The sequence below is a fragment of the Podarcis erhardii genome, assembly GCF_964252035.2.
Source record: "Podarcis erhardii genome assembly, chromosome: 9".
Taxonomy (NCBI): Eukaryota; Metazoa; Chordata; class Lepidosauria; order Squamata; family Lacertidae; genus Podarcis; species Podarcis erhardii.
In genome coordinates this window covers 50,877,956-50,904,048 of record NC_138512.1, presented here as the reverse complement: position 1 = coordinate 50,904,048, position 26,093 = coordinate 50,877,956, and the positions used below count along the sequence as shown (strand labels likewise).

Genomic DNA, 26,093 nt, shown 5'->3' with positions numbered 1-26,093 from the left:
CAGCTGGCTGCAGCTGTCCTCACAGAACCCAAGGACTGAATGTTCCTTCCTGCAAGGTGGTTTAGAAGGCAGTCAGAAATGGTGCAGCTTGTTGGCTTTCTGCCAAGCTCAGCTGGTGGCACAGAGTTAACCTTTTAAAAAAACGATGTTGATCTCCAGGAGTAGCCTTTTTAAAAAATAAAATAAAATGGTACTTTAATTAAGATGATGACTCTCTTTGCATGTATCCTCAGGGATACATAGGGAACTTCGTATGTAAGGTAATCAAAGGTGCTTACCCTTTCTGTGTCCTTCTTTCAAAGCCTTTCCATCACAAATGGCTCTGGTAAAATCACTTATCTGCAACGCCACATTTTTCATCCCCCTGGATAACATTTTGAAATGGAAAGACCAGTCCATGACATACTTCTAACCTACAGAAATCCGGTGGATACCTGCAAAGAAGTATTATTGTGTGCTACAACTACAAGCTCCTTTTCTGTCTCTATTCCTGCTTCCAGGAATGAGACCATGAGCTGGATAGAAAGTGAGCAGTCATTTTGAAGGAGGCTGTCATCTGAAATGCACAACACAATTTATTTTCAGGTGTCATTTTCAAATAATGGGTACCAAATATAATTCTTTTGGTTATGTGGATATTTTTTTTTCTCTGCACAAAAGAGAAACTATTATCTCTGTGGTCCCAACGTATGAAAGAAAATGAGACAATGATGGTGGGTTAAGAAGTGCAGTCACTTGCCATGACTTGCTGGTTGTTTGGAGTAAATTGCCAAGAAACCAGAAAAGGCCCAAATCACACATGCAACTTCCCTCAATATATCTGCATGGAAGCCACTCAACGTCTTAAGGATGAAGTAACTTTATTTGCGGTTGTGGCAATTAAATTTATTTTACAGATTGCACACTGAAGCAGGTACAATTACAGATCTCCAGTTGTTTCTAAACCATCATTCGTTTTACAAGGTAAGTCAAATGAGCTTTCAGCCTCTTGGGATAAGACCAAGCATAAACATTATATCTGGCCTGCACAACGTAGGACTTTACCAATCAGGAAACAGCCCACCAGCCAATAAATCTCGCTTTGCCTTTTTTTTTTTTTTACACCCAGGAAGGCAGCAAAAGCAGGTTGATCAAACTCTTGGTGGGTTGCATTCAAGAACTTTGTGGATTGCAAGTTATGGGGCTTGGTTTACAGGCTTTATTTATTCATACCTTGATGGGTCCATCTATCCATCTATCCATCCATCCACCCATTCAATGTTACATCTGCATCGTATCCTTATTCTAAGTAACCTGAAAATATCTTATAGAGAACTACCTAGTTTGCTTTACAGAGGATGGGTGATTTGAACTTTGGTTCCAAGGTGGTACTGAAGCCTAACCATTGCTACATCACTACAGGTGTATCTCCCCAATCTGCAGCCACTGTTGACAGCTACAGCAAAGCAAAATGGCAGCTACATTGGGGTATTTTCTATTCTGATATATTCTTGAATTATATTTTAGCTGTCCCTCTTTACTGGGACTACTCTCATGCTCTGGCACCTGCTTCTGATAAATCACTATCTTTTTTTTTGTTCCAATGCCTTGTCTGAGTTGCTAGAGTTGCTATTGTCCAGGTTTCAGCTCCCTTTCCATAGTCTCTAGAACTGATAGTGCTAGACTACAGATCCCATCATTCCTGAACCCTGGGCATAACTGATGGGAGTTGGAGTCCAACAACATCTGGATAGCCACTAGTTCCCTATCCCTGTACTAACGCATCCTGCTTGCCATTTTACACCCAGCAGCTTTTGAGCTGTTGATAATGCACATGGGGATGGTTACATTTTCCTAGCAGATCTTTAACACAAAGAGCAGATACACTGGCTTCTAAAAGAGGAGATGTTATTGCCCAGTAAGTGGGAAACCCACAGGATTTGAACACAAAACCTGCAGGATTTGAGCACAAAAGTACAGGAGAAGCAGAGCGACAGAGCAACACAAGTCCACGAGGCCCTGATGCAACTTGAGGTGTGTGTGTGTTATGGACTGCACTTTCACCTGGTTGGGGGCAGGGCTATTGACATTGTACTTTTATTTGACCCACCCCAATTCATCATGCTTTTTGGCCTCCCCCCCCCCAGTTGATACACACCCCTAGTTAATTGCCTATAAGAAAGATGTGTTTTTTCTTTATTAGTGTACTTTGGAAAAGTTGAATATTTACACAATCAGAGATTTGAAAACCTTTCTATACTTCTGGAACATTTTTTTTTTTTTTAAAAAATATTGAACAAAAGATGTTTTCTAAAAACAGATTACACCAGCCACCCTGAATGTGTCTGGGTTAGCAGAAGGCTGCTTTCTGCAGTGAGGCTTGCTGGAGCAAGTACTCGGATTGTGAAGGGGAAGATCAATAGTGAGACAGCCTGTGCTGCTGAAGTAATTGCGTTGCGTGACAGTCAGTCATTTGTTCGCTCCCATTTCTACATTACTCATAATCCTTTATAGTTTTTCCTAGCTGAGGAGTGTAAGAATGAACATGCGTGGTGACAGTTTTGTTTGCTTCTATTTTGTTTGCATCGTGCAAGAGTGTTCATGGTCATTGCAAAATCTGCCATATATGCTGCATAGGTCAGATTCCACTTGCCCTTCATTCTTGGATGGCAGATCCTACAGTAGCAAGCTTGTACCCAAACCAACTAAATGCCCCTTTGTCAAGTTCCTATTTTATATAAGGCAAGATTATTCACTTTGTAGGCATAGTACAAGGGGCTGTTTATTGATGAACAGCCTAAAACCCACAACTACATAGGAAAATGATGTAACCATAAGAAGTCTTAGCTCCAACCCTTAATAACAAGAGACAATATTTAACTCTAAAATGGCCACTCCTTATTACATTGAAAATTGTCTGAATATGCAGTAAGCAGGGCATGAGGTAGCAAGGTTGCTAGGAAACACCAGGGTGTTTTTTGTATATGAAAAGAAAAAACAATCTGGCTCTGAACATAACATACATTTAAAGCATGTTAAAGAATGCTGGGAAATGTAGTTTGTTAAGGATGTTGAGAACTGTAGCTCTGTGAGGGGTAAAGTACAGTTCCCAAGATTCTCTGGGGGAAGCCATGTGCTATAAGTGTACAGTATGAAAGCATCCTCTGTTAAGTCAAAGGGTATTAGAATCAAAATAGTTCCTACATTTTGAATACTTTGGATGGATTTTGGATCTGGGAAAAGAAGGCAGAGCTTGAATGCTTTATGCAGCAGTTTCTGATATCAGGTCAGGAATGTTCCTTATACGTATGGTACATGTCCAATGCTTTAAAAGGATAAACAAACTGTGGCTTCCATCAGATGTTAGGCAGATTAGGAAGCTCCCTTCACCCCTTACTTTCTTACTTTGTTCCATCTGAAAGAACTTTTTCCTACTCCGTAATGCAGACAAATTTTAGTTATGTATAAGCGTGTGTGTGAAATGGCATTGCAGCCCTTTCCCCAGTGTAAGGTCAAGGTAAATGACCCTTCGATGGTTAAGTCCCATCAAAGGCAACTATGGGGTGTGGTGCTCATCTTGCTTCAGGCCAAGGGAGACGGCATTTGTCCACAGACAGCTTTCTGGATTAGGTGGCCAGCATGACTAAACCACTTCTGGTGCAATGGGACACTGTGACAGAAACCAGAGTGCACGGAAATGCCGTTTACCTTCCCACCTCAGCAGTACCTATTTATCTACTTGCACTGGTAAGCTTTCAAACTGCTAGGTTGGCAGGAGTTGGGACAGAGCAACGGGAACTCACCGCATCGTGGGGATTTGAACCACCGGCTTTCCAATCAGCAAACCCAAGAGGCTCAGTGGTTTCGACCATAGTGCCACCCACTCCCCTATTCCCCAGTGCTATGGTATTGCTGTCCAGTCTGGTGTTGACAGTGTACTAGCTGCTGCTTGTACTTCTTTTCACTACCTGGCTGATGCAGAAGGCAGGTGAGCCCTTGCCTTCCTTCCTTCCTTCCTTCCTTCCTTCCTTCCTTCCTGGACGATAATCCATTTGGATTTGTTTGGGTATAGGATTCTCTGGGCCACATCTCTGCCTGGCTTCCTGTGAGCCCCACTCTGCTTTGGCACACGTGCAGAGCTGGGATAAATGTAGATTTTAGTTGTTGTCTTTGTTTTAGTCCCCTACTGTTTTCTATAAAAATGGCAGAATTACTCAATTTCCTGTTCTCATGCCTTGCTAAAATCATTCTTTCCCCCTACTGCTCTCTCTCTCACTCTCTCTCTGTGTTGTGGATTGCACATCTGTATTTTTTCTGTACTGGATGTTACCCGTAATAATCATTTATAAAGAATGCATGTTAGCTATGACAACAGAACTGTGATAAAGCTATGCTGTAAGATGGGGGTGGCGGTGGAGGTAGAGGGAGACCAGTGATATTTATTGAATAAACAGCCATCCCCTCCTTCTCCAGTCGCAATAGCTTCCAAATCTCATGCATTCATAAGCTGAAGCCAGCCAAAGCCCACAGCTGTCATGCATTTTCAACAGATTCCGCAGGGCCTAGATGAGGTTTGAAGACATTCCTTTGCTCTTACACATTAGCTAGAAGGAATTACCGTAACATCTGATATTGTGGAAGTGGGAAATTTGCCATTCTGACCTTGCCCAAAGCAATCCGGAACTGGGGGTCCAAGGATTTATTATCTCAGATGGCCTCCAGAGGTCACAGGGGGCCCTTTTAGCTGTGTTCCACCAGTAACCAATTCATTTGGCGGGACTGTGCGTTTCCCCACTCCCCACCCCCGTACGAATAAAATAATGTATGGACAGCCACATGCTCCTGTTGTGCTCTGGATCATTGTCATAGGAAAGGCATGTTCCACTGGAATAATTCCCAGCTGTCAGTAATATGCTGATACACCACAGCCAACGATCGGGGAACAGGCGAAAGAAACAGGATGGCCACAATGTGTACAACTGCATGAGCGTCTAAAAAATTTTCTGCATATTTCACAGTCTCCTAATGAGATTGACATGCACTCTTTAATCTGCATCTGTCTGGTGCAGAAATGCCATAGACGCAATGTGTTAGTATGCATTGTTTCTTGCCTGTATGGCTGGTGATAGGGCAAGAGGAAAACTGGTAGGAATACTGTTTTAGAGTTTTTCATTCGTTTTCTGGGAAATGCTGGACGGGCAGCCAAACACAGATTGGAGAGACTGCTCATGTCATCAGAGTAGCTTTTACAGCTGCAAGATGACATAAATGGCCAAGGATATTGCGCAAGTTTTTCTTTCTTTCTGGAAATAGGTTGTTTTCAGTAGAGCTATGAGAATTTATTAGGCTTGAATGAACTGGATCATATACATTTATAAAAATAAATATATGGTAAAAACTCTGGGGCATACTCTGATCATCGTTTGGTGTCCAGGCCTGCCCTGAACTGGATCTTTCCAGAAAAGTTTTACAGAGGAGGAGCAGAGGGAGCAGACCTCTACATTTCCATCAGCCTGGAGGACCCTTTAGATCCAGTCATTCCAGCCACGGAACTGGAAGACAGCTATTGAACACCACCACTGTTTGCCATTCTTTCCTGCTCTGTTTCTCTCTTGCTGATGCATATCATGCCTGGAATGTCTGCTGGGAACACCTACCTGCATGATGCCATTTCTCTTCATTCAAAGCCTTTCTCAAAACCCACCTTTTCCTGGAAGCCTTTGGCTGAGCAACCTAGTTCAGGTGTACAGTGGTACCTCGGGTTAAGAACTTACGGTAATTCATTCCGGAGGTCCGTTCTTAACCTGAAACTGTTCTTAACCTGAGGTACCACTTTAGCTAATGGGGCCTCGCACAGCCGCTGTGTGATTTCTGTTCTCATCCTGAAGCAAAGTTCTTAACCCGAGGTACTATTTCTGGGTTAGCGGAGTCTAACCTGAAGCATCTGTAACCTGAAGCATCTGTAACCCAAGGTACCACTGTACTTTAACAGCCTGTAGCAAATCTAAGAAAATGGAACTGAAACAACCATATATTACCTTCCCTGTTTACCCCATCTTCCATTTCCCTCCACTTTCTCTGCTGCATCCTCTGCTCTGAATATTAGATTGTAAACCCCCCAGGGCCAACCCCCAAAATATCAGGGAAATGTTGGGGATCTCGTGCACACCTGGCAAGTATTCAAAACAAAAAAGTGACACCAGGGCGTAGTTCTCACTGTGATGGCAAAAGCTGTGTCTTGGCTGGACCACTTCACTCTGAAGATGTGTCTCATATGAGTAATACAAGAAATTATGTACATTCTCTCTGCACAGAAAACTCAGGGTTAGGATCTGACATGTACTGTTTGCTATGTGGATGCAAGACTTTGTATGAAGGCTTCCTATGGAAGACTAATGTGAGCCTCTACCTGCAGTGAGAGGTGGCAGAGCCTAGAAACATGTTTGCCACCTCAGTGAGAATGAGGACAAGTGAATACTGGCAGAGGTCCATCCAGATGCATGGGTCCAGCTCTATCCTCTGAATGCCATGCCATGAATCCTATCAACACTCCTGAGCTGACACATAAGGGGTCCACCAACATCATCATGTGAAGGCTTCCAAAATGGGGACAGAAACTCTGGTCAGTCAAGGTTCCTGTCCTTGCATTAGAAACCCTTTGTGCAATGAAAGTGACCCGCTTCAGGCTCAGCGAATCATACATTGACTTGGGATGTTTGTTGGCATGTGACGCATCCTCAAGGGGGAGGAGCTAGACCTGTGCATTCCGACAGGTCCCATTGCATGTTTGGCAACAAATGCCTTAAAGGGCTTAGGTGATTAACAACAACAACAACAACAATTTATTACCATCTGGCCAGGCCTCCCCAGCCACTCTGGACAGTCTTCCCCTGTATTTTCAAACAATCACTAGATGTATGTGGAATTGTCAACATTCCTTTATAATTCTTGATGACTTTCATATTTTGGACATTCACTGTAACATATATAAATGACTTTAAAGCCCCACAAATTCAAAAATAGCACGACAATTTACATTTTCCTTCCTCTCTCAGATGTCTAGGTGTGTTTATACAGTATATACGTGTGTGTGTGTGTGTGTGTGTGTGTGTACACACACACAGCTCAGCAAAACACTTCCAACGATCAGTTGAAGTGCCACAAGACTCTTTTTGTTGTATTTATAACAGGGAAATTGTCATTCAACTAATTAACAATTGCCGTCTTGCTTAGATGGTGTAACATGTGCACAAAATAATCAGCGTGGGGAGGACAGGACATACACTTCACCCCCTCCCCACTCCCAGCCATTGCAATTTGAATGGGATGCAACACATATCATAAAAGAAATCTGATTCTTCACCTAGTAATGACAACCTGAGTCAGCCCTTCTGGGATTCAAGCGTGTGGTTCCAATAAGTCTAGGTATTTCCAACTTTAAGTCACTTAACGATTTCCTCTGTCTGTGATTAACCCGATAACAAATGGGGCTTGTTTTTAGTTCTCAGAAACGCTAGGCCAAATGCATTATGTTTGAAGGCTGGTGGAGACCCAGAGCCAGTTTGTCTACTCAAGTGACTGTATGGTGGTCTCTTAAAATCCAAATTCATTAAGGATGCTCCGAGAACATGTGAAGCAGTGGCCTCTGTGAAACTTTCATTTATATATATATATATATAATATTTTTTATTGTGAAACTTTCATTTTTACTGTGGCACTAGATAGAAACAAAGGGAGGGCAAATAAATGAGGAAGAGGAAATTTGTGATGAAAATTTGAGGTTTGGTCTGTTGATCAAATGTAAAAGACCGAATAGTCATATGGAATAGAGACCTCTGCTTTGTTATGCGAAATGGGCCTCTAATGGGTTGATCCAGCTGATTACGGTTGTATAAGTTACGAATGAAAAGCATGTTGATGCATCAAGGGATTCCAAGTCAGTTCAATTTTACCTTGCCTGTGGGGACAATTTTACCTTAATTCCTAAATTATATCTGCCATGTGGAAGTGCTGAAATGTTTCCATGTGCTGGCCATGTGGTGGCCATAACATTTGAGAGCTTGTTATGTATTCTGTGGTCTGTGTTTGCCTGAGCTTGAGTCTGGACTAAGGATTCTGATCCCCTGTGTTCAAATACAATACATGATTTCCAATCACAGAACATTTCAGGATTTGGGCTACTGCCATTGGCCCTTAAACTCTGTGTTATGATTCGCAGCTTGTGAGTTTAGACAGCCAATTACACTGAGAGTGGGAGTGGCCCAGGCCTTCAGAAATGTATATAAGCAGTTGCTTTGCCTCTGTTGTTGAGTTCTGTTAGTTCAGTAAGGGTTCTTGCTGTTATCACTGTGTCTCGCTTCGTGGGAACACACATATTCTTTAGTTTGTTCCCATCTCATTGATGTATTCAGGATAGTCAAAACAGAACACTATGGAATTTGTGGAGATAGCCACCAACTTAAGTTTTTTTGGTTGGTCACCGAGGGAAACAGAATGCAAGACTGGTTTGGCCTTTGATCTGGTTCAGCAGGGCTCTTATGTTCCATTTCTTCATAAATCCTCAACACATTACTTGTTGCAAGTGTCTCTCACAAATTATGTCAATTGTGGGGACCTTCCACCATACAGAAGCAAGTCTGGTGTGTCTTCCACCACCAGCTGAAAAAAATATTCCCTTCCTTTTTCCCCTCTTTGAGACACAACATTTCAAACAAATGTTCCAGCCCCATTTAACAATGCCCCAACGTTTTCAAACAGTATGGATGATAATTATCTGTCTTGAAAGAAGTGGTCTCAGAGTGGCTCAGTGCTATTTTTCTAGAAAAAGAGGTGTTGAAACTCACCATGAATACCTCCCTTGTTTTCTTATCATAGCAATGGTGCCAAAATTTCTGGTGAGTTCCGGCTGAAAAAAATCCCTGGCTAAATTGAAAATACTGGGGCACCACACAAGGTTTGGAGAAGGATAATGGTTATGAATTGGGGAGATAGGTCTTCCACTCCGTTTCATAGGAATAGCAGGAAGCCTATCCAAAATGGGAGGTAAAGAACAAGAGAAAAGTCTGCATGATTTGTTATAAAGCAGGAGACATGCTAATGTTCAGTAAATGAGGGTCTCTGGCATAGAGAAAATATTTATTATCCAAGGAGTGTACACTATAAAACAGAGCTGTAGGAGATTTGGTGTTTCTTTTTAGTGACAAAATGCCAGCTCCTGTAACCTTAAAAATATCTTGTATATTTAATCTTACATTTTCGAGGATGACATTTTCTCAGTTAAAGGCCCAGAAGGCCAAAGTAGTGTTATTTTACAACTTTCAGTGTTTAATATTCCATTGTATTATTAATCTATGTGAAGCAAATGGCCATAAGCTAGATGTTTATAGAGAACTGTTTGACTTAAAAAAGGTGGAGTTGACAAGGAGGACCAAAACTCCCTTTTTTTCCCTTGCTACATAAACCTACTGTATATTTTTTCACATACTTGGAACCACCAAATTAAAGCACAGACTTTGAACCAGTTTATAGGAGTGGAAAGGTCAGTGTCTGAAAACAGTGGAAATTGTATGCAGAAACCTTGTTTATTTTCTGTCTTTTATAAAAGCCATCCAATGTATTATGCAAAAACACTTTGTTATGAGGAGCGGAAGCAGAGACTGTGAATGTTTTGGTCACCCTGGAAACATGCAGGAACAGAAACAGATGTCTAAAACCTCCTGACTTTTCTTTATTGCAACCTGCCTCAGTAGCGTTCAGATAAATACAAAAGCTACCCCTGAAACACCTGTCCATGCAGAACAACCCAGGGCAAATTAGGAAGCTGGAAATGCCAAATTGATTCAATTGTCACAGTACAGTCATTTCCTCTCCCACCCTCTCTGCGATTGTGTGTTAACAATTACTCGATACATTATCTGTGCATTTCCATCTTGCGTGTATAGAAAGAGCAAACATCCTCTACTTTTAATATGGCCGGCAGAGAACCTGACAGTTTATATTTTAATGTCAATTAATGATATATGTGACTCATCACTGTACAAGGTAATGCCTGCCTTTCTTTCACTGAACAATTACGCTTTCAACATGTTAATGCTCTGGCTTATTAGCCTAGATCACTAAGGCATAGCCTAATGCACAGGATTATTTACAAAGTTAAAACATCCATTACATCCATTAACCATGAAGCAAATGGAATCAAGAATCAATGACAGTGTGTCCTGGGTGTTGAATAAAGTCACATGTTTTCTGAAAGCATCCTAGTGTAGCACACTTGGAGATGGAATAATATAAAAATGCTATCATTTTGGAGAGGTGTTTCTAGGTGTAAAGTGATTGAAGATACCAGAAGGGATCCAGGTGGATAGGGGAATGGTGGGGGGATATAGAGATATAAGATATAGAGGTACATTGGTCAAAAATCATTAATCACTTGGAAGCTGTTGGCACTTCTAGACAATTATTTATTAAGGGGATATTGAAAGACACCAAAATGCACCACATAGCCCAGAAATAGATGATACAGAGGGACAATAAACAAATGGTAATAAGAGACTTCTCTAGTTTTGCACATTCACTACTATCAATTAAAATTATTTATTTAATTTTAGGGGCAATGGAATTGGCAGGTTCATCAAATGTTATTTTAAGCAGCTGAACAAAAGAGCAGCAATGCAATTTTGTACTGAGACACCATGAAAACATGGTTGTGAGAGGTTAATTTCCCTAAAAGTCTTTCATCTGAAAGCTTTCCCCCATGGTATCTGACTTGATTATGGACTTAGCATTCAAAGTGTGAGCAAGGCTTGACTGCATCCTGCAAAATATAAAATAAAATAAAATAAAATAAAATAAAATAAAATAAAATATCTCCTCTCTCCCTGTAATATATCTACTACGCTTATCAAGTTCCTTCTGGTCACATTTAAACACCTCTATAGTGCTGGTGTTCAAGGCATTAGATTATTGTTTAGTACCTACTGGGATAACATGTCTTTCTGTGGTTTCTTTTTCTTTCGTCATCATTATGACATGCAAGTATTTCAAATATATTTAGAATAAACAAATTTGGGTACATACAGTGAATGGGGTATTAGTCAGTGATACAATCTCTCTTCAGAAGTGTCATCCCACATCTTAGGTGTTATTCTGTGATATTTTGCCTGTGAGTCGTGCTGTTTGTAGTGCACACAAAAGCTTTTATTGACTCTCAGGTCAACAGTGTATTAACTTGAGAGATAGATTGCCAGGTTTTGTTCATCTTAAAAGTCCTGTACGCACAGACACAACCAGAGTTAACTTTTCTTATTAAATCAACACTGAGCACATATTTGGATGCAGGGTTGTTTTAATAAGCAAAAGATTAAAAGTCAAAGGCTTCATCTAGACAGAATAGCCAAGAGCTGTTTTTGTAATGCTATAGTGATTGGACATCTGTATCAAAGTTGTAAAAGGTAAAAAAAGGTAAAGGACCCCTAGACAGTTAAGTCCAGTCAAAGGTGACTATGGGGTGTGGCGCTCATCTTGCTTTTCAGGCTGAGGGAGTCGGTGTTTGTCCACAGACAGCTTTCTGGGTCATGTGGCCAGCATAACTAAATTGCTTCTGGCATAATGTAATGAGTGCCAGAGAGCATGGAAATGTTGTTACCTTTCTGCCTCAGTGGTATGTATCACTGGCAGAGGAATGGGGGTGCAGAGGGAGTGGGCCGCCTCGGCACCACTATTCTGGTAGGGTGCCATCGCAGCGCCCCCCAGACACGCACCTCGCACCCTGCATGCACCAGATGCCACACCCCCACAGACGGCGCATCACACCCCTGTGGGCAGAGCGGCACGTCCCTAGGATGTGCGCCATGCCCCTGGGGCACCAGCCACACCCCCTTCTGCTCTTCCCCTGGTAGTGGAGCATGCAGCTTCACCACTGGTATCTATTTATCTACTTGTACTGGTATGTTTTCAAACTGCTAGGTTGGCAGAAGCTGGGACAGAGCAATGGGAGTCCACCCCGTTGCGGGGATTCACACTGCCAGCCTTCCAATTGACAAGCCCAAGAGGCTCAGTGGTTTAGACTGCAGCGCCACTCGCATCCCCAAATCAAAGTTGTAGACATTAACCAAAGTAGAATATAGTAGGGATGTCCTCCTGAGACCTTGCCAGTATTCTGAATACAAGAAGAGCATTAGCTTTGTTACAAATTCTTGTTTGGTTGTCAGAGAGAAATTCTTAACATCCCTCAGATCTTGACTGTAATAGTTTTTCACTAGTAGTGGGAGGAAGATACATTCTGGACACTTTTTGAAACATTATTACAAGTTCTGTGGCAGAGCCTGGTATTTGCAATAGGTCCTTCAACTTGGGTTGCCATACAGTGGTACCTCGGGTTACAGACGCTTCAGGTTACAGACTCCGCTAACCCAGAAATAGTACCTTGGGTTAAGAACTTTGCTTCAGGATGAGAACAGAAATCGCATGGTGGCAGCAGGAGGCCCCATTAGCTAAAGTGGTACCTCAGGTTAAGAACAGTTTCAGGTTAAGAACGGACCTCCTGAACGAATTAAGTTCTTAACCTGAGGTACCACTGTATTTCAAAAAGGAAAAACCAGGTCACCCTGTATAGCAGTCCTACTTCAACTGAACTGTGGTCAACTCTTCCTCAGATTTAGCTCTGGTGAGATCTGGCTGGCTAACATTCACAATCCAATCTTCCCTAGGTTTATGATGGTGAGAAACCCATGGAAACCAGTTCAGGGCTAGTTTTTTAACTAACAATGTCACCTTGTGCAAATCCTTAAACATGTGAATGAATGCAGCTGTTTTCCAAAAGATTTGTAGGAAGTCCTTTAAAATTACTAGGAATGGAGGGTTGGGTTCAAAAGAAGGGTGTTGACAAAGTACTGATTGCCTTTGCTTTAAAGCAACCATAAATGCCAAAGGAAAATAGTTCTGCTGCCACTCTCTATTAGGGAAAACGCCACAGCAGATTTATTTTTCTGGGAGGTATCAGGTTGATAGCAGTCTAAATTCATTAAGAAATTCTGGAAATCTTAGTCTGAATAGATGAACTCATGCCTCATGGTCATGTGGGGTTGGATTACCTATAAAACCATGCACATTTTTGGGTGTGTTTTAAATCACACAATGGAGTGGAAATGGAATGGGTATATGAATGAACTTCTGGGTCTTCCCTCTTTTCATGCATTTACAGTGCAATCTGAAGAAGGTCGTTCAAAGGCAGTTCTGTTAGCTGGGCTTGAACTGTCTGGGTGGAAGGAAGGGCAGAGGAATGATATTGTGTTCTGCCAATTTTTTTAAAAAATTGTTTCCCCTCCAACAGGAAACAGAGAGAGAAAGGGCAAGGAGAGATTTAGCTTCACTCAAAAGTACTGTATTTTTCGCTCTATAGGACGCACCAGACCATAGGACGCACTGGACCATAGGAGGGGGAGAACAGGAAAAAATCTCTCTCCTTCTCTGATCAGCGCCCCTTCAGCGAAATGTTGTGGGACCAGGAAGGCTTTAGATTGGATCTAAGCTGTTGCTCAGAACACCCCTTTTATCCCTCCTGACACCAGAACTCTGACTTCAGCTGACCAAGGCTCCAGAGGAGCTGACATTATTGAAGAAGGCTCCCACACCAGATCTCTCCCCTCTGCCATTGGAGCTCTGTAGATTCAAACTGTACTATAGACAGATCCAATTCATCCTCTGCCCCCTTGGAAGTCCTTCCAGGGACCATAAGACTGCAGACTTAGTTGTTCTAACCGCAACTATATGCAAATACAGTGGTACCTCGAGTTACAAACACCTCAGGTTACAAACGCTTCAGGTTACAAACTCCGCTAACCTGGAAGAGTTACCTCGCGTTCAGAACTTTGCCCCAGGATGAGAATGGAAATTGTGTGCTGGTGGTGCAGTGGCAGCAAGAGGCCCCGTTAGCGAATGCACGCCTCTAGTTAAGAACAGTTTCAGGTTAAGAACGGACCTCTGGAACGAATTAAGTTCGTAACTAGAGGTACCACTGTATATTTCTGCATATTATATATGAGTTGGAGTTGAATTCTCCACTTGCTCTTATTAATTACTCGCTTCTGATATATATACTTTCCTCTAGGCTAGTACATATTGTTCTTAGGGATATAGACTTGTTATGTATTATATACTGCTCCTTGTATTTTAAAACAATGTACAGTGGTACCTCGGGTTACATACGCTTCAGGTTACATACACTTCAGCTTACAGACTCCGCTAACCCAGAAATATTACCTCGGGTTAAGACCTTTGCTTCAGGATGAGAACAGAAATTGTGCAGCGGCGCAGCAGCAGCAGCAGCAGGAGGCCCCATTAGCTAAAGTGGTGCTTCAGGTTAAGAATAGTTTCAGGTTAAGAACGGATCTCCAGAACAAATTAAGTTCTTAACCCGAAGTACCACTGTTATTTATCTCCTGGTGGTTTTTTTTATTTAAAAAAATGGCTTCCACAAAAACAAAAGAAAGTGTGGAGTTATACTGATTTAAATAATGAGTTAATATTATCTAGGTCATACAGTATGGCATTTAACAGAAGCTATACTCTGGAGTGGAAGTTTGGCTTGGCCTGGAGCTGAGGCAGTGTTTCTGAATAGGAGGAGTTTGTTTCTAAATCCACCTGCCCTGCCCCCTCCCATTCCATAGTTTGGTGCATCCCTAGTTCCTTCAATTAAGAGGCTATGAAAAATATGCATTCAATTAATGTTTTATTGCATATTCTATTTTAGTAACCCACTAAAATATGTTCCCTTGCTCTCAAGTTATGTAAAACAATAACATTATTACAATCAGTGTCATCTTGCACTAGCGCCAACTCTTCCTCATTGTAAACATTTCCTGAGGGGTTATCCTCCTCATTGATAACTTACGAATATGAGTCGTAATACCCATGCGTGGTATTAAAATCCAGTACATGTTCCCAATTAAAAATGTCCCACAGCATTCTTGATCATCTTTAGCAATTAGCATAATGCTGGAGTTCATCCACAGGGTAAATGTTGTAACCTGACTTGAAGCTCTTAGCCATCAGGTGTTTTCAATTTGTAGCTATATCAAGTGTATGCAACTCCAGAAATGTAGAAGAAATCATAGTAAGCGTGGAGCTGGGGCAATTGTCTTGATGGGTTTTGATTTTGATTGCTGGCATGGAGTTGATCCTTCTGATTAAACCATTTCCATTGTGATACAGCCACAGGAATATCATGGAAAGGTTACTGAAATACTAATAAGCTAAGGAACTGAATAATCCCCCCCCCATTGGTATTGTTATGAATTTTGGGGGTGGACAGATTCCCTATAATTTCTACATTCAGTGAAGGGTCAGAATTTGAGTAAACTGATTAATTCCAGTATTTAGCAAGGGCTGCGAATAAAGGGCTGGGAAGAACAACCAGCGAACTTCCTCATGAACCCAGCCAGGAGCTCATGATGGTGGGTTGCTGAACAAACAATGGTGCTGATGGCCAGCCATTGGCTACTCAGTGGGAGTCATTGACCAGGGAGAAGGCTCTGCCAGGCACAGAGGGAGGTTGCCAGGGTAAGGGGGGGGGTTGTGATATCACTACAGGAAGAGAGGGTGTTTTTGTACAACAGAGGTATAGGGAGCAGGGGTTTCTAGGAAGAAGGAGCAGGAAGTGAGCAGAACTCCATATGGGGACTGCACTGTTTTTAATCTGCATGTTTCATTTAATTATGCTTTTAACTGAGTTCCTTCATTTTTTTAAAAAACGAATGCTTACCTGACTTTCAAAATCAATTTATATATTGTGATATTGCTTAATTTTTATGTGGACTGGTCTATGAGTGAGAGCCTGTGAGAGTCTATGAGCGACTCAAAGGTACTTGTTTCTTTAGAATTGAAAATTCTCTCTCTCCCTCTCCACCCCCTTCAGTGGAAACAGAAAGTTGCCTGGAGTCTTATGAGAGACTTTTGTTGGGCCACTTGGGAGATTCTAAAGTCATTAATTTTAGAAGTAGATGGGGATAATTAGTATTTCATTTAAGTTAGAGGTCAACACCAGTGTTCTTTCCTCTACTGCAGACATTTTACAGAATGCTATGCCTCATTGCTTTTATTAGATTCAAGCAATGGATGAAATAACAATGTTATTAACCTCTAACACTGTTGAAAAGTTAGGAAAAACAGGTGGGGTGGTGGTGGAAAGGTCGGCAAGGCAGTTACATTTCCTTTTTAGCTGTGCTTGCGTAGAATGTGGCAGGACTTAATATTAGATTTAACAGTCTCTGGATTAAAAAAAAAGTTAGTGCAATTTTTTACTGGCTCTTTTGCAAGGGGTGGATAGCGACACTTAAGAACAAAACAAAACAAAACAAAACATGCATAATAAAACAATGCACCCAATTAAATTAAAATCACACCCTGTCTGCTGTAGTCTAGCTATTGGATGCTAGTCCAGATAGGATCAAATATTTTACCTTCTCTGCAACAAATGTGATCTGGTATAGTAGTAATAATAATAATAATAATAATAATAATAATAATAATAATAATTTATTATTTGTACCCCGCCCATCTGGCTGGGTTTCCCCAGCCACTCTGGACGGCTTCCATAGAAACCAAAAATACACTAAAATATCACAGATTAAAAACTTCCCTGAACAGGGCTGCCTTAAGATGTCTTCTGAATGTCAGGTAGTTATTTATCGCTTTGACATCTGATGGGAGGGCGTTCCACAGGGCGGGTGCCACTACCGAGAAGGCCCTCTGCCTGGTTCCCTGTAGCTTTGCTTCTCGCAATGAGGGAACCACCAGAAGGCCCTTGGCGCTGGACCTCAGCGTCTGGGCAGAACGATGGGGGTGGAGACGCTCCTTCAGGTATACTGGGCCAAGGCCGTTTAGGGCTTTAAAGGTCAACACCAGCACTTTGAATTGTGCTCAGAAATGTACTGGGAGCCAATGTAGGTCTTTCAAGACCGGTGTTATGTAGTCTCAGCGGCCGCCCCCCAGTCACCAGTCTAGCTGCTGCATTCTGGATTAGTTGTAGTTTCCGGGTCACCTTCAAAGGTAGCCCCACATAGAGCGCATTGCAGTAGTCCAAGCGGGAGATAGCTAGAGCATGCACCACTCTGGCGAGACAGTCCGCGGGCAGGTAGGGTCTCAGCCTGCGTACCAGGTGGAGTTGGTAGACAGCTGCCCTGAATACAGAATTGACCTGCGCCTCCATGGACAGCTGTGAGTCCAAAATGACTCCCAGGCTGCGCACCTGGTCCTTCAGGGGCACAGTTACCCTATTCAGGACCAGGGAGTCCTCCACACCAGCCCGCCCCCTGTCCCCCCAAAACTGTACTTCTGTCTTGTCAGGATTCAACTTCAATCCATTAGCCGCCATCTATCCTCCAACCGCCTCCAGGCACTCACACAGGACCTTCACTGCCTTCACTGGTTCTGATTTGAAAGAGAGGTAGAGCTGGGTATCATCTGCATATTGATGGACACCCAGTCCAAACCCCCTGATGATCTCTCCCAGCAGCTTCATATAGATGTTGAAAAGCATGGGGGAGAGGACGGAACCCTGAGGCACCCCACAAGTGAGGGCCCAGGGGTCTGAACACTCATCCCCCCCCACCACTTTCTGAACACGGCCCAGAAGGAAGGAGCGAAACCACTGTATAACAGTGCCCCCAGCTCCCAGCCCCTCTAGACGGTCCAGAAGGATGTTGTGGTTGATTGTATCAAAAGCCGCTAAGAGTATATGTGCTGCCGAAGCGAGCACCAAAGGCCACTAAGAGATCCAGCAGAACTAGGAAACAACTCTCACCTTTGTCCCTAGCTCGCCGGAGATCATCAGCCAGCGTGACCAAGGCAGTTTCAGTCCCATGGTGAGGCCTGAATCCCGATTGGAAGGGATCCAAATGGTCCGCATCCTCCAGGTGTGCCTGGAGTTGTTCAGCAACCACGCGCTCAATCACCTTGCCCAAGAATGGAAGATTTGAGACTGGGCGATAGTTGGCCATACTGGCCGGGTCTAAAGATGGTTTTTTAAGAAGCGGTTTAATGACCGCCTCTTTCAGCGGATCTGGGAATGTTCCCTCACAGAGGGAAGCATTCACCACCCCGCAGAGCCCATCGCCCAGCCCTTCCCGGCTTGCTTTTATTAGCCAGGATGGGCAAGGATCAAGGAGACAGGTGGTTGGTTTCACGCGTCCAAGCAGCCTGTCCACATCCTTGGGGGTAACAGATTGAAATTGATTCCATGCAACTTGACCAGACAGAGCTCTAGCACTCTCCCGCCCCAGCCCTGCTCCCACGGTGATGTCTAGCTCCTTCCGAATATGAGTGATTTTATCTGCAAAAAACTTTGCAAAATCGTTGCAGGAGATCTTGGGGTCTTTACAAGGCCCTGGTGGTAAAGGTGGTTCCGTTAAATTGTGAACCACCTGAAAGAGTCTCCTGCTACTATTTTCTGCAGATGCAACAGAGGCGGTGAAGAAAGTCTTCTTCTCCGTCGCTATCGCCACTTGGTAGGTTTGACGTTGAGCTCTAACCTGTGTCCAGTCAGATTCGGAGTGAGTTTTCTGCCACCGACGCTCTAGCCGTCTCAGCGATTGTTTCATCGCCCTCAGCTCCGAAGAAAACCACGGGGCTGTCTGGGCTCCATGCAATCGGAGAGGGCGCTTCGGAGCCAGACAGTCGATAGCCGTGGTTAACTCCGCATTCCAGCGGGCCACCAGGGAATCAGCTGAAAGGCCATCAACATGGGATAAAGCATCCCCTACCACTCTCTGGAAACCATTTGGATCCATTAAGTGGCGGGGGCGGACCATCCGAATTGGTCCTACCTCCCTGCAGAGGGGAAGGGTCACAGAGAAGTCCAGTTGCACCAGGAAGTGATCTGACCATGGCACTTCTTTTGTTTCACTTTTACTTAGTGTCAGATCACCCACGTCATTAGAGGTGAACACCAGGTCTAAGGCATGACTCAATTTTGTTTTTACAAAACTGGAAATGAAATCTTCAGGAATACTTCCACGCAGTGGAAACCAATGAAGGTTTTCTTGATACACTTGGCATTCAAAGTTATCAGGCCAAAAATGTGATAAACCAGTTAAGTCCTCCGCAAACGTCCAATCAAACTGACCTTGTAGATTCTGATCATTATAAAACTGTTTTGTACAGGGGATGCCATATGCTTTAAATGTATGGTGTGGGTGTAACCCCAGTTATTAAACTGGATCTAAATCCAAACCCTAACCATTTGGGCCATGCTCAACGCTTGGGCCTTTCCTCTACAATCAGTTCAAAGTAATGTTCTACTGCATTTTATACTACAGAGATATAATTCAATAGGACATGTCCATCTACAAATAGCAAGGATTTTGACAATAAAAAATTGATATAAACAGCAATGTCAGAATTGCTGGACATGCATCGTATGCATCAGTGAGCCATTTTCAGCATTACACCTACAATATCTAAATTAGGCAAAGCCTTCCTATATGGATGTTGTGGAGTCTAGTATACCTGAAACATCAAATTATGCTGAATCAATTTCAAGTTTAAATCCAAGGAATTGTTATGTATAAATTATAAAGCAAATTTCCATTGTTTAGGTTGTAGAGCACATTCTAATTCCCTATCCCATTGTTCTCTGACCTCCTGAACTTGTACTTTACAAGATTCCAATAAACATTTGTAAAAAATAATTATAGGCTCAGCTGTCTGTGAAGATGCAAATTATTATTTCCAGCAATTTAAAAGATGCCAAAGCACTCAAAATATGGACAGTCCTTTAATAGACATCATCAGATGCCGTAATTGAAGATATTGTCATTCAGCACTAATTGGTAGATGATATCTAAACTGCAATTTAGGAAAAAGCAAAAATTTCCTATGATTATAATATTTTTAGAAATATAGGAAGCTATCTTATAATGAGTCAGTCTATTGGCCCATGTGTGGGTGGCGCTGTGGTCTAAACCACTGAGCCTCTTGGGCTTACCAATCAAAAGCTCAGCAGTTTGAATCCCCACAATGGGGTGAGCTCCCTTTGCTCTGTCCCAGCTCCTGCCAACCTAGAAGTTTAAAAGCATGCCAGTGCAAGTAGAGAAATAGGTAGATAAATTACTGGGAAGATAAACAGTGCTTCTGTGCGCTCTTTAGTCATGCTTGCCACATGACCTGGAAACCTGTCTGCGGACAAACGCCAGCTCCCTTGGCCTGAAAGCAAGATGTATGCCACAACCCCAAAGTCGCCTTTGATTGGACTTAACCGTCCAGGGGTCCTTTACCTTTACCTTACTGACCCATGTAGTTCAGCCTTGTCTACATTGACTGACAGTGGCTCTCTAGGGCTTTAAACAGACATGTCTTTCCTAGGCCTAACTAACCTGGTCTGTTAGCTGAAACAAGCCATAGGAACTCTAGAGCAACAGAGCCTCCCCCAAATCTACTCTGGAAGGTTGGAAGAAACCCCAGAACATGGCATGGGAGGAGGAGGAGGGGAGAGATTGTTCCATTAGGAACAATCTCCTTTGAGCAATGTTGAATTCCACAGCACATAATTTTATGGACTGCAGCTATGTTTATAATGGATTTTGTGTTGCCTTGAGAGGATTAGCCCTGAAAGGCAGCGTATAAACTCTGAGGATAAATAAAGTAAAGGGCACTGAATCCATTCTGCCAGTTCTTCTTCTGAGCAGCAGATGGGTAGGATTTTAGCTTCCTTTGAAACACGCATAAGCGCTGCTGCTGGAGGGACTCACATAAGGACATAGCTGGGCTGGGGTGAATGTATGAGGGGCAAAGCCCCTGGAGGAGAGCCTTTTAATTCCCAACACCAACTCCAACCTTCTCCCTGAAATTTCATTGAGATCAGAGTCAGGGAGCAGATTGGATGAAAAATACATGAATTAAAAGGCTCTAGTTGCAGGCCAGTGTTGCCCCCCCCCCGTAGGACTATAATTACTTAGTGTAGAGGGGGTGCTGGTTTGTGAGGTGAGCTTTTTGAAGATCCACCTGTTCTTATCACAGCTCTCCACCGACTCTACTGGAGTGGGTGCATATCTGATGTGTGTGAGAGAATGGGTGTGGTGTGGCAATGCCCACTTTTGTTTGGGCCTTGCTTACCAACAATGTGGCCTTGGTCCGAGAAAGCTTAGCAACCGCTTTTTAGTGCATTAGACTCCTGTTTGCTACCTGTTTGATAAACCTGCCTTTCCAGACCAAATATTGCCTAAATTAGCATTTTGCTTTCAGTAGGCAGTGAGACATGGCCAGCCCTTTACTCCACACTGATTATCAGCTACGGCTACCTTACTCTCCCAGCAACCAGGAGATGGTAACAAAGAAAGTTCAAAATGTTTTGTGGTATTAAAGAAATTGAGATCTCAACAGGTGCTATATAAAGTTCTATTAACACACACACATAGACCTAAGTAAATATTAAGTAGATGTCATCCATTTTGTACATCTGATAAATCTGATTTGAAAAAATTAATCTGTATTTCCAAGGGACCGGAAATAATGTGTAAATGGATATTTCCCTTCCAAATACTATGTTTTGGAACATTTTAATATTTATGAATAGCCACAGATAAGAGGACACATCACTAAAATAAATAAATCTATTAACATCATTTAAAACTCTTGCACTATAGTTCTTCTGGATAGCAATTAAGGCATAACCAACGGATCCAAATTTCTTGCATTACCTGTTTTATTGACATATTTTGATAAAGGACATAAAAAGGGAATAAGTATAAGTAGAATCACATTCCTAGTGAGCTGTGCAACTTTAGAAAAATGATTGAATGTACTCTGCTAACTAGTTGGTAGTGTTTTTTCTTCGTAACTCTTTGAAACCAGCAAAATTACCTTTGGTGCTGCTCTCTGGACATTTAGTCAGCATGCCTAACCAGGCTATCATTAATGAAGATTTATCAAACAAAGAGGAAAAGGAAGGCAGCGGATTTAAATTGTGGAAGTTGCTTGATTCCCTGGTCCTAAACACATTAGTACACTGTATTTCCCTGCTTATACAGGCTTTTGTATAGTGAACATGTGACTGTTCAAATGCCCCAGCAGGGCATCCAGAGTTTGCAAGGAGGAGAAAAAGGGAAAAGGGGAAAAAATTGTTTGGAACAAATTTGCATTAGTTCAAGGGCAACGTTAAGCATTTTACAGATGGTTTATTGCTATTCTTGTGCTGTTTAAGCTGTCTTTCATGTCAAAAGTCCTTTCCTGCTTACAAATCATCAGGAAGAATTCCGGCCACCATGCTGTTTGCATAAGCTCCTTCAGGGGTTCTGGCCCTTTGATCACAGATATCGTTTGCAATCGAGTTAAAAATAGGAGGCTGCTGCGATAAGCCTCGGTTCTGACAGTAGACCAGCTTTCCTTTTTCTTCTCTAACTTTGTTCTCGTCTTTTGTAGTATGGGAACACATAATCTCAACACAGAAGGGGCAGTGTTGAGGGATAAGAGTGGAGTTTAAAGAAACTGGGAAGGTCACTGAATGAGAACCAGCTTCTTACAAAGTGTGGTCCACCTTTCGAAGAATGAAAAGGGGGGGGGGGAGTTCAAAAGAACGCAGATGCTTATCTATATATCAGTTTTTCAAGCTGATTAGCAGATTACAGGCAGAGTACAATTTTAACATCCTCAATCCTGCTTAAAACACTCTCCCCCGCCCTTAAACTTTGTGTTTTGCTCTTAATCCACTGAGACTGTTTTAAGGGACAAAGCAAATACTTCTTGAACTCAATCGTGGGACCCCCATTGACTTCTATGGATGTGGTGTCAGTCTCGAAGCACATTGCTGTGTTCAGTGTCATCATAAAGGTTCTTAAAATAAAGTGCAGCAGAGACAACTTTATTTCATAGTTGCATTGCAGTTTTTATATATAGAGAGATTGTTTAAATCATAGATTGTTGGTTAGCCATTGCAACATAAAAACAAGGTAAAAGAAGCATTATGTGTGAAGTGAGAAAAAAATCAGTTTCTGGTGCCTGGTACCTGGCAGCTCATTCACATATATGAAAGTTACCATTTGGTGTGCAGTCAGTAAGCGATTGACACATATGTGTTCATCAGCCTTGAGCTGAATCCAGTCCATTCCAAAAAGCACATGGAATTCGGGATGGGGTGAAAACTCAGATTGGGGAAGGTACCATAATATGTGATGCACTGTTTAAAAATAATTATGTAGTCATTTTGGGACAACCTAGACCTCTGCTGGGTCAATCCTTTAAATGAACTGCAAAAGCTGTCATCTTACTTGCTAGCTTTCCCTTCTGCCTTCATATGCAGCACCTCAAAATACTTTTCAAAAGGCAGCTTCACACAGATCATTCAGCTGCAACACTTGCAAAGTCTCAACTGCTTTTGGGGTGAGCAGTGCAATGCTAGTACATCCCTAGTTCGATGGCTTGAGGGTTCCAGGAGAAGCAACAGGCTTGCATTCACTCTACCCATATCCCAGGACAGGTCATTCATAAGGTTGCCCAAGACAGTTTTGGTCCCAACATTGTATCGTTAGCTAAACTGATAAAGAACCAGATAATCAGTTTTTCTCCAGGTGGATTATCAGACCAGATTCCTCCTTTATGTTACGGTAAAATAAACCTATATCACATGAGAGGGGGAAAGGTGTATGACTATTACAGTTAATATAAAGGATGAATTGTATTATAACACAATAAATTCTAATAAAGTGCAGTCATAAAATTTTATTGTACATGACATCAGATAGCTCATAAAATTTAAACCCATACATAGCAGATAATGGTTGCATTCCTTTTTGTTTAATTTGGCTTGAGTCAGTATGATAATACTTAATTGCTTGACTATTAAATTCTTTGTTAGGAAATGAGACAATTTTTGTCATGGGAATAGAAGCGAAAAACACCTAGTTGTGAATGGTGGATATTGCTGAAATCCATTAGGGGTGCCAGCATTATGATGATACTTCAGTCTAATTTCAGCATCCTTCATTCTTGTGTTGAACAACACAGAAACAAGGAGTGGGGGCCTCACTTGTTCTCCTACACCTGGCATTGCACACACTTCCCTTGACATTTGCAAGTACATCACATGGGAGCGTTCTGGCTGACCACACTGTGTTGAAGATTCTGGGGCAATCTTCACATACACAGGTGTGTGCCTTCATATGTGTGGAGCAACATAAGGGGTTGGGCTGCTTGGTACAGCCCTGCTCCTTGCTTAGGTGTTACTCAACACAGGAACAAAGAACACCCAGATAGGGTTCCTTTGGTTTGGACCCTCAAGGCCAGACTACTGTAAAGGTCTGCCATGGAATGCAGTTGCATTGAGGTTTTTAGGGAGGTTAGATGGAGCAGTACTGCCAGTTGCTTTGCTGTGAAAGCAAGTAATGTTTGGACAATTTCTTATTATATTCCCTATCAGGCGTTCAGCAATATCTATGGCAATAATGTTTTCTCACATTTCTTTTCATTAAAGGAGCAACTGAGAGAATACTAAGAACTACTCAAGCAGAGAGAAAAAATAGAGGAGATGGAGGAGCAGAGAAATGATGAAGAAAACAGAATTCAAAACAGTAAATAAATTTATATTATATTGCCCTTTGAAACTCTCATACCCACTACAGCCAGTGTAATCCACCATTGCCAGCCAGAGGGTTTAAACATTCTCAGTGTCCATGTGAAGAAACACATATATAGTGAATTGCAAGCATACATTAATGTATAGAACAATTTTTTTTATTCCTTCCAAATACTGATATGTGATTCTAGGTGAGATTAGAATCTGTACCAGGACACATTCCTGGCCTACCTGCTCCTGGGATTAAATACATCCTGTTTCTGCAGTTAGAAAGCAGCTCTGGAAAAAAACACACGATACTGGCTTTCATGACTTCTGAAACACAAAACAGCTCAGACACAGAGGAAATGGGATACTCAGTCTTCCGCTCTTTCAGTGTCAGGGAAAATGTAAGTTAAATATTACAAATCTTTTTTGACAGAATAATCCTTTTAAAAGAACTTCTTTTCTTTCTTTTTCGGGTGAAGTTGTCCGAGTTGCATTATTTTTTAACAGGAGATACTAGTTTTTGGAACATTTCAGATAAACATATGGATGGAAAACAGTTATTCGTTGTTCTTCACTTGGTAGTCAGCTGCGCTTACCTCTAATAGTTTAATGTAGGATCATTTTCATGCTGTGCTGAGTGCTCTAGAGGATTCCAAAGGAAAGGAAATTCAGCCAGTAAGTTAATAAGGCAACCTGTATTTTAGATCTTTAACGGAGCACACTAGCAGCAGTGAGAGGAGATATGATAGTCATCTTCAAATATCGGAAGGGCTGTCACATGGAAGATGGAGCAAGCATGTTTTCTCCTACTTCAGAGGGTAGGACCTGAACCAGTGGATTCAAGTTACAAGAAACGAGATTCCAACTCAACATCAGAAAGAACTTTCTGACAGTAAGAGCTGTTTGACAATGGAATGGAGTCCCTCGGAAGGTGGTGGACTCCTTCACTGGAGATTTTTAAGCAGAGGTTGGATGGCCATCTGTCATGGCTGCTTTAGTTGAGATTCCTACATTGCAGGGGTTGGACTAGATCAGTGTTTCCCAACCTTTGGCCTCCAGCTGTTTTTGGACTACAACTCCCATCAACCCTAGCTAGCAAGACCAGTGGTCAGGGATGATGGGAATTGTAGTTCAAAAACAGCTGGAGGCCCAAGCTTGCGAAACACTGGACTAGATGATCCTCAGGGTCCCTTCCACCTCTACAATTCTATGATTCTAAAAGAGGAGGAGACCTTAGTGTATGTGAAATAATCTGCTCTGTTGTTTCTAAAAGACACTTTCCTTCCCGGACTCTTTGTGTGGCTGTTCCATTGGGCTTCTTGCCTTTTCCAAAGAACACCAACGCTTTGGCTGTGTACACATTACCATATACTTTTGTTCCAGCGTGTTTCCGTTACTGCTGTCTGAAGCCGTGTACACATGACATCAGCTACAATCCATAGCCACCCTGTAGTTTCTTGAGAAGTACTGGACTGAGAGACATGAAGATAAGGTTGACACATTTGTGGTTAGAAATACTCCTGTTTGATGCATTTCCCCTCAGACCAATTTCCATCTGATTTGA

The 26,093-nt window shown here is 42.3% G+C and overlaps 1 long non-coding RNA gene across 1 annotated transcript in view; it reads left to right on the top strand.

The window, feature by feature from the left end:
* The window catches only part of LOC309350450, a 158,540-nt gene that overhangs the window by 104,394 nt on the left and 28,053 nt on the right, over positions 1-26,093 (top strand). Inside the window, exon 3 of the long non-coding RNA XR_014160384.1 lies at positions 24,440-24,536. This is a non-coding gene — a long non-coding RNA (uncharacterized lncRNA). The remainder of the gene's footprint in view (positions 1-24,439; positions 24,537-26,093) is intronic.